Source organism: Ruditapes philippinarum, unplaced genomic scaffold, assembly GCF_026571515.1.
Source record: "Ruditapes philippinarum isolate M1 unplaced genomic scaffold, ASM2657151v2 ctg15251_1_1_1_1, whole genome shotgun sequence".
NCBI lineage: Eukaryota > Metazoa > Mollusca > Bivalvia > Venerida > Veneridae > Ruditapes > Ruditapes philippinarum.
The window spans coordinates 10745-20729 of NW_026854002.1; the positions used below are offsets into that span (position 1 = coordinate 10745).

Sequence of the window (9985 nt, forward strand, 5' to 3'; positions counted from 1 at the left end):
GTGAAGACATGACTTATCAATGTCACAATTTCATCCAGAGAGATTCATGAAATTCTCACAAAACAATAAGTCAAGTATGGTCAGTTAAAACTAGAACTATCACTAAATGTGATTAATACCCCCATAAAACTGCTTTGGACATTAGGATGTAACAGAATACCTTGTAAAAGAATTGAAATAGAGTTATGTTTGTGGGCAATTAAAGATAGTAAGTTGTGGTTCTTGTATGTTGCATTTCCTTTCAATGTGGTTGACCATTGATGAAGTTTTATTGAATAACTCTATAAATACTGCAGATGGAGTAATGGTAATTGTACACTGCACTTTCTCTCATTCGCTTGACCATTGTATGAAGTTGTATTGAATTCCAACTACTAGTTTTCAAGTGATGCACTGGACAAAAGTACCAAACGGCACTTACTGTAGGGTCATTCCTGCAAAGTTTGGTTACTGTGCAGTCTTTGGTTTCTGAGGAGATTTGTTTAAAGAAATTTTGACGACCCACGACAACTGATGGTGGAGGATCACAATAGTTCACCATGAGCATTGTGCTCAGGTGAGCTAAAAAGTAATGATCAAAATACAAGTTTGTGGATAACCTCGGCAATGCCAACATGACTGTTACGATACCTCTATTTTTTAAAAAGAAAAAGTCGAGCTAAAAAGGGGCATAACTGCATCAAAAATAATTTATTGTGACCAAAATTGAACTAAATCTGTCTTTTGATACTAACATGGCAAATATCAAAACACTTCATTTCCTTCATAAGTCGTCCTGCAGAAATCAATTGAACACCATAACTTATAACATGTTTTTCAGAAAAAAAATGACATTACTTTTAGATTATTTCACAATAAAGTATAATTTCAAAAGTAGCCAGACTTTATTTGAATGAGGATGAAAAGCCTATAAACAAACAGAAATTTTGTGGGAAATACATTTATTTCTCAGAAAAATGTGATAAATAAAGAGTAGATAATTAATATTTGCAAATCAGGAAGAAAATTAAACAAATTCAGGAAATATGACAGAATCACTTTCAATTATGAACATTGAAAATTAATGAATCTAAACAGAAAAAAATCTGCTCTCTTTGGCTTGTATGATGGGCTATAGACCTCGGACATAATAAGGCGTCATATCTGAACTACTTTCAGTCACAGTAAAATAGCAGCCTCCATTTATCAACATTGTGGCAAAGTTATACTAATACATAATATATGTTTTTCAATGCCATTCATGAAAATATTTAATCTGCTGTTCACTCTATGAAATATATTTGGATCTTGCATGCAAAAGAAACAAATATCCATTATATGATATGTTCCAAATTTCTTCATGCTTACAAAAATTATATATTTATGTAAATTAGTTCATTAATGAGCAAAACTGTAATTTCATTGTTCTGATGAACAATCTGCAGTGTTTTTGTTAAACAGCCATACTCCAAGACCGACAAGTTTTCTGTGGCATTATATTATCCAAAATTAACAATATTGGGAATTATTTGAAAACAAAAATATTAACAGATACATGTATAAAATAAAACCAATGTATAATTATTCAATGTCCATTTATAGTTGAAACTGTGGAATTTAGCTATGTCAACGTCTGAAGGGATTCCAGTTCAATTAATCTTATGTTCTCCCATAACTGAAGCTACAAATATCTGAAAATAAAATATATTTGTCACGTTGCAAGTAATTGTTTATCTGGCACTGAATATATTCCACATCATAAAGACAATGTGCTCCATACTTAACAATTTACCAGTAAATCGAAGACATATTTCTTCTATAAATTTTTTTTATCATATCTTTGCATGAATTATCATAGTTGTTAGCTTACACCACTATGTAAAATGCTAGTTTCTGGTCACAAGAAAATCAAAAGCAATGGATGGTGTGATATTCAAACTAAATTAACTTTACAAATGCTGCTGAAAAACAAACAAGAATATTGTCAATTAGTTTCAATTAAATGACAGGACAAATATTGGTTTCAATTAATGCTGCTTTACAAGAATAGAACATCACTTCTAACTGCAAGCAGAACCATAGTGTATTCTGATGTCAGGAAAATAATTATTATCGCCTATTTTTGTATCTCATGCTTTCTTTAGATGGATAAAAGTAAAAATTTAAAGTGGACTACTATACCTCAATTGGTATTCTGTATGCTGAAGTTTCCTTTTGAATACAGAAATAACTCCTTTACATAGTAAGCTTCACTTCAATTAAGTTGTTCCAGAAATAATACATTGTCTACTGGGTACTTCAGACAGCTTCATTTGAACAGAGTGGGCAACTTCTTACTGCAATTAAAGTGGGAGCAAGGTTTAGTAAAACAATTAAACAGCATAAGTTGTTCAAATACAAGAAACTAGAAGCAGGGCATAATCTGTTATTGTTCTTCAGAAAAAATAATTGAAAATTTAACTTTAGAATGGATCATTTCACTATGAGCATACATTTCAATTTTTAATTTTCTAGTATAACATGTTTACAATAATATATATTTTTTGTATGATTACTAGTCCTACAATGAATTAATGTAATTCTGGAAAGGAGACTTCTAATTTTTAAATTCTTTGTCATGATTTTGAATTAGTAAAGGTCTGCAATGATATCAGTCAAACATTAGAAAGTAAAACCCTATGTACAACAACATTGGTGCAAGTTGAAAATTTGGAAAAACCCTAAAACTGTAATTCATTCATTTATCATTTTTCCACATAATCTAATAGTAAAACATGATGATATTTGTCACAAAACCCTGGACTTCAGGCATATGCACCATGCAACAAGTGATTACAGTAAACATGTTTAAAAAGTTTGATTACTGTAATTAATTACTAAGGGATCAGTTATTACCACAAGATGACATACCTTAGAACCTTATGATATTAGGAAAGACCTTTATTGACATGCAATCAACAACAGACCTTAATTAATTATTGAAAAAATGACTAACCTGCATGAATTTTTTTCTTCTCTGCAGCAGAAACCCCTTCCTTACAGATAATTGCGAAGAATCTATAACTAGGATCATCACCATCATCATCATGAAGACTTCTAGGCTGAAACTTCATCACTTTTTGCCATAACAAACTGCCAGTTTGAGCTGTCTTGTCCTGTATACATGTATATAACTTGTCTGAACCTACTGTACCCTAACTGTTATCAAACAGTAACATGACAGAAGTAATCTAAAAAAAAAGCAAAACAAAATTTAATGTCTTATATTAAAGATCATGCACAAGTAATCAGTATTAAACAAGCAAGTTATATCATTTAACCACAATTTTTCTGCACATATGATATCTGTGTTAAATATATATTAAATAATAACTTTAAAGGTCCATTAAGCCTTAGAAAAGATAAAAAATTTATTTTTGAAACTTTCCTTTTACATATCTTGTTGCACTTCTCAAATAGTTACATGTACTCATTGACCATGTACATGTAGAGAAATTATCTGGCACTTGGTATAATTACATTAATTTAGTATTTTGTATGGAAGTCAAAATAATACTGCTCACATTTTGCTACCTTTACAACACATTAAGTACTGTTTGTTCAGTGTTACTCTTTTCAGTTGTTAAACATTTACAATGCTCTAAATAGTAAATACATCATTAAAACATTATTGAACACATGTTTGACCTTTCTAAAGAATTACAAAATCTCTGACACATTATATGTGCTTTTAAGATTTTCAATATTGTTTACCAGAGATTCTTTTACCTATACTCTTATTCTGTAGATTAATTACTATGAACAGAAAATAATGTAAAATGTACTAGTTACATATTTAGTTACACACAACTTGACAGCAAATATACATTTTTCAATATAATAAAATACAAAAAAGAAAACTGTTTCTCTCTGTAACCAAAGAGAAATCATAAATATTGTAAACTTCAGACTCATACTCTTATACCTTTAGCATTAATGGCCTCTGATGGCTGAATTCTAAGGTTGTTATAATTTATGTACTTTTACAGTCAAAATGAGGTAAATATTTTTCAAGGAATTCTTCTTATAAATATATATGCGAACACAAAACAAATAAATTTAATGATATGACAATAAGTTAAATTCAGTATTTGACCTTGATGGTCAGTCATCTCAAGGTCAATGTCTTATATGAATTACTTAAAGGGACTCCACTGAGGCTTTTGACATGACCGGATTGGAAATAATTTTCAAGAATAATTATATGATATTCTATTTGATGTAGATCTCAGCAAAAAACCTATTTGCAAAAATTTCAGATCATGCACTCGCTCTGTTTTCCCAGAATGATTACTTGAACAGTGTAAAATGTCCATAAAATGAACAGTGTTGCCAAGCTTTTGATTCATACATGTATCGGGAAGAATAGAACAAGAGCTGTCCGTAAGACAGCGCGCTCGACTTTTTTATTGCTTGCCAATAAAAAAAGTTTTTGCAGTAAAAGGCAATACAAGAATCTCTGTATTTTTAAAGTGAACAATGGCCATGAGCATTAAGATATTTAGTGAAGAATTATTTTATTATGACATAATTTATGGTAAAGTGAACAAGTGGATAGGAATGAATTTTTTTAGATTTTTTAAGTTTTTTAGTGCTTGCCTATAATACAAAACATTGGCAGTTAAGGGCCATAATTCAAATAAAATCTTTGACAGAATTACCTTCTCCTGGACATGTTTGGGAATCATGATTGTAAACAAGTATTCCAACTTTCAAATTAATATCTCAAACAGTTCAGTCAAAAAGTGGACTGGTACTAAAAACTTAACCAAGATTCTAAGTCGATAAAAGGCCTTAATTTTTAAAACAAATCCTTGACAGAGTTACCTTCTCTTGCGTACAGATGGGGGTAATGATGTGAAATAGCATTAAAAGTTTCAAAGCAATATCTCAAAGGGTTAAGGCAATAAGTGGATTTTACCCATATTCAATGTATTTTCTAAGTCAAAAAGGGGCATAATTCTGTCAAAAACCTTGACAGAGTTATGTCCTCTTGTCTGTTGATGAAGGTCGTGATGGTAAACAAGTATGGTCAGTTTCAAAGCAATACCTCCAATGGTTTTGAAATAAAGTGAGGTGGTACAAAAAACTTAACCAAGCTCAATACACTTTCTAAGTCAAAAAAGGGCCATAATTCTGTCAAAAACCTTGACAGAGTTATGTACTCTTGTCTGTAGATGGAGGTTATGATGGTGAACAAGTATGGTAAGTTTCAAAGCCATACTTGTAATACTTCTGAAATAAAGTGGGGTGGTACGAAAAACTTAACCAAGGTGTGACGCCAACGCCGACGCCGGGGCGAGTAGGATAGCTCCCCTTTTCATAGAAAAGTCGAGCTAATAAGAATAGCACAAATATACAATTTTCAATGTATTTCTAAATATATTTGACTTAACAGTATGTGCATATCATTCTGGACACAAGGAAAAACAACAGCATTTATTGCAAAAAAAGCTGGTATACTGCTTTTGTACGGGAAATACTTCCATGAGGGTAATGTTATTTTTAATTTTGACTACTAAATCAAATATGTGTTTCAAAATTTTCCAGAGCTCAATAAAATAAATGTGGGTTTTTATTATAAACAAACATTTAAAGAGAACTTACACTGAACAATACTATCATAGTATGTCTTGACCATGTCAAATTAAAAAACCTCACACAACAGTTTGTTATATCACACACCTGAAATAAATGCATTTCTTATTTACATTTATATGATTTTCATATCAACAATAAAGCATTCCAACTTATAGTTATCTAAATTAATCATTTGGCTTAATAGTCAAATCAGCTACATCATGTACATGTATATATACCAACTCAAAACAGGCCAATGCATCAAACTATTGGAAGAAATCAAAAAGCAAGTAAAATGTTGACCATATTTACCATTCAGATAATATCATTCATGTTTATAAAATACAATGATTATTTGTGAAATTAATCAGTCAAATCCCATGTTATCAATTTAATTATATATTTTTCTTATATCAACAATTTTTTCATATTATTAGAAAATCCCCTAATCATCATGTAAATAAAGTTTTATATGATACATAGTCTAAGTACTATCGTCCGTTTTTTGTATGCACTAGCATAGAGCAGAATGGGGAACCACGCACTTGTTTGTGGGAGAACACTTCTGGATCAGGAATTACCTTCTAAAAAAATCTAGTTGTAGAATCTTTCTTTAAATACAGGCAAATATTACTGAGTGACAATGCTTGAGCAAAATAAATAAAATCCAGCTGTTGCATATGTGTTTGTCCTTAGTGGTCTCTTTATTTGTTCATTTAAAGCTTAATACTAGGTAATTATGTACATAAAGAGAAACAGTAATTCTAAAAGGAAAGTCCAAATAGCAATATTGAAAATGCTGCAGACTCAGTTTTGATTGAGCCAGTTCATGGATAGAACTGGAAAGTGCATGCTGCTGTTCACACCCAATAGCACCAGGTTAAGCAGTATTCAACATTTAAACATGTAATGGTAAAATTTTGAAATTAGAAACATTAGCAGGTGTATTTTTATGGCAGTGATCATGGAACCTCCAATGTGACATGTTAGTGCCATTCCATGAAAAGTGGCGTATGATTTCCCAAAGAATACAATGTGCTTTCCCTTAATGAAAAAAAGAATGGGGGAACTGAACAAACAGGATACTGTTCATCAAGATTCTGTGTATTAATTTTTTTCTTTGTTTTTTCAAAAAGTTTGGTTTAGATTGTTTCAATAATTAGACTATAAAAACTGAATTTGGCAAAGTATTTGAACTCAGTGTCAGTGTGAGAACCAAAGCCTTAAAGAATAATCAGACACCTTCTCTAGGACAGACTTACAACATGTAAGGCCTTACTGTTTGCATGTAAAAAAAGTAGTTTTTTGACTTCCATACAAAATATTAAATCACTTTAACTGTATACTGATTGCTAAAAAGCAACAGCTGAGTCAAAAGTTGGTTCAGATAATTGCCCATTTAGTATATTTTTTAGAAGTTATACCACTGGCCACCAAAAATAACAGGCTTTTGAAAAATAAATTAAAATCATTTCTGGGGTATATTATGGGTATGACTAAATACCGAATATGAACTCATATTCGCGAATATGAATTCATGTTCGCGAATGTTCTCGTACTGTCTATCACTCAGCAAAAGTAAAATATGATACATGTGCATTATGAAATACGTGTTTTATATATTCAACTATAGTAAAGAAAATCTTAACTTTGGACCTAGCTCATATATAGATGTTCGGATCCTTTGACGAATATTTATATGCTGGATCCTAACCACCGTGGTCGACATATTATAAATTATATATATAATTTTTCTATTCTGTCTTATATACTTTCTTCTTATAATCTTTTTGATGTTTAACTCTATCAAGTTTTTCTGATGGTCGCTATTAAGCGTATACATGTAACAATTTCTCATAAAAATGCCACCAGTGGTGTTAATAAATATATATTCAGTTAGACATTTTTTAACTTTGGACCAACCCTTATGCTATTTATTATTTCGAAAATGTTTTGTTTCTTTATATATATTTATGAATATTTCAGCAATCAATAATGTTTTTTCCCCCAAATAATGTCTTGTTGACAATATTACATATAAAATAACAGTAGCAGTAGCAATATTTCAATTAATAATAGTTCTACATTTTTTTAAAATTTGGTATTCTCGTATATATCAGAATTCTTTCTAGCTATATTAACTTACAAAAAATAGTTCATTTCATCTTGCAAATATAATCGGTAGATTATGTTTAAACAAATCTCTATTTCCGTCTTTTATTAGTGACAAAAACAAAAAACGATGAGGTATTTTTTTTCATATAAAATATCGTGTTCAAATTATGATGATTCGTTCTTTCTATATAATATTTGTAACCACATGATGATATATAAAAGATGTAATTTTTGCTTTTGAATTTCTCTTTCGGGAATCTTTTTGGGCACGATACCATATTAAAGATACAATGTCTATTTTTCTCTTCTGTGAAATATTGTTGAACATATATTGAAATAATTTTCATATTCGGCAGTCTCGTTCATTTCTGGTCACGATATTTGGGACCAGCGATTAAATTCATTTAATTTTATTAAAAGATATGATGCAGTAAATGGTAGTCTCTATCGACAAAACTTTTCCAACAAATTTCATATTGAGTTACTGTATATTTAAAATTCATATTCGGTATATTCGTGAACGAATATGAATTACATATCTCTATAAGGTGCGATAACTTGCAATTAACCTAGCAAATATAAATTGTCATCCATGTTTAATCAAGGTTTCTTTCTTTCAGACTTTTATTAGTAACCGAATAATTAACAATAGGGGTAAAAAAAAAATAAAAGAAAAAACAACAACCTCGTATTCACATATACATGTATATACATGTATATATACTGTACGTCGTTCTGGCCGTGGTGACTAAATAAAGTTGAATAAAGCAAATATTAACATAACATATATAATTTTAACTTTTAACTTTCTTTTCTATACTTTTAGAAGATTATAAACAATAGGCCTAATGTTCATCTTCGTTATTCTTGTTAATATTCGGATAGGCCTACCTATAGGTCACAATATTTATAACAAATTAAAGTCAGATATAAATTTATTTTCTTTCATTCAAAGACATGATACAAGTAAATGATATTAAATATTCTCTGTGGACGAAAAATATCCCAAAACAGCTGTTTTTTATGAAAATAAAATTCATATTCGGTACTCCCGTTCATATTCGCGAACATGAATTCATATTCGCGAATATGAGTTCATATTCGGTATTTAGTCATACCGGTATATTATGACCAATATTGGCCTTTAAGCCAATGTATGACAATCTGCTTGTAGAAACGAATATCTACGTATGATTGAGTAAATAAAAACAATATTACTGTATGATACTTATCTATAACATCAATCTATTATCTAGTTTATTTATTATTAATTATTAAATATTATAATATACAAATAAGATTAAGAATCCAGATTAATTTATAAATTTATTTTCTATACAGTTAGTTCTGTTTAAACCTTTATCTGTTATCTATTAAATAGAAAAGGAATACCAAACAAATGCAAAAAAGCTAAAACATAAATATTTTTCAGTCCAAATGAATTTTAAAAAATGTTAATTTTAGGTGGGGCGAATCGTCACTATAAAATTGAGACGAATCGTCACGGTGACGAATCGTTACCCTGTTACAAACAAATCTTCAATCAAAGCACTGAATGTACTGATGGGGAGGCTATGAGAGAATGTTTCAGACTTATAGTTTCTTTTCTTTTTGCTTAAAATATGCTACCAAAATAAAAAGATATGCACATTGCGCTATTTATCCTTACTGTTGTGTTCAACCATTCATATATATGGTTAATGTGGTTGACTATTCATTTTGTTAATATTCCAGAACATTTAATTGAGGTCTACATTCGGACTGTTAATCATGCAAATTTTGAAAAAACCTAAACTGTCAATAATAAATGACATACCAGCAAGTATGACGACTGTTCATTATCAGATAACAATAACATTTTACAACTGACGGTTCCTTATCAAAATATTCTAGGACTGTTCATCATAAATACTTTATGTCATTTTAATATTATTGAATGATAATAACAACTGCAAGTGATGCAACATTTTTATTGAACATAAAAATTATACACGTTTAGATGTACCATAATTGAGATCAATAAGATACTGTCTTGTGATGAGTATTAATATTCATGCTCTACGGACAGAAGGTTGTCTTCTCCAGAAGCAAATCTCGAATAAAATCACGTTTCAGAAAATTAATCCCATTTCATTACTGACGGCGTCGGATAATATTAAAGCTAAATATTTCTTGAAAAAATACATCTCTGCAAAGCTTATTCAAAACTGAATCAACCTAAGTGAAAATTGATCAGGAAGTTATATCTTCTTTTTTTTACCGCCAACACTCA

The 9985-nt window shown here is 29.9% G+C and overlaps 1 long non-coding RNA gene across 1 annotated transcript; it reads right to left on the bottom strand.

Moving 5' to 3' along the window:
• Window positions 1-806: 806 nt before the first annotated feature.
• Window positions 807-5703, bottom strand: LOC132738647 (uncharacterized). Its single transcript, XR_009626903.1, has 4 exons — window positions 5626-5703; window positions 2975-3209; window positions 2161-2315; window positions 807-1670 (listed from the first exon to the last, which is right to left on the bottom strand). It is a non-coding gene; the product is annotated as an uncharacterized LOC132738647 (long non-coding RNA).
• Between the last annotated feature and the right edge of the window lie 4282 nt (window positions 5704-9985).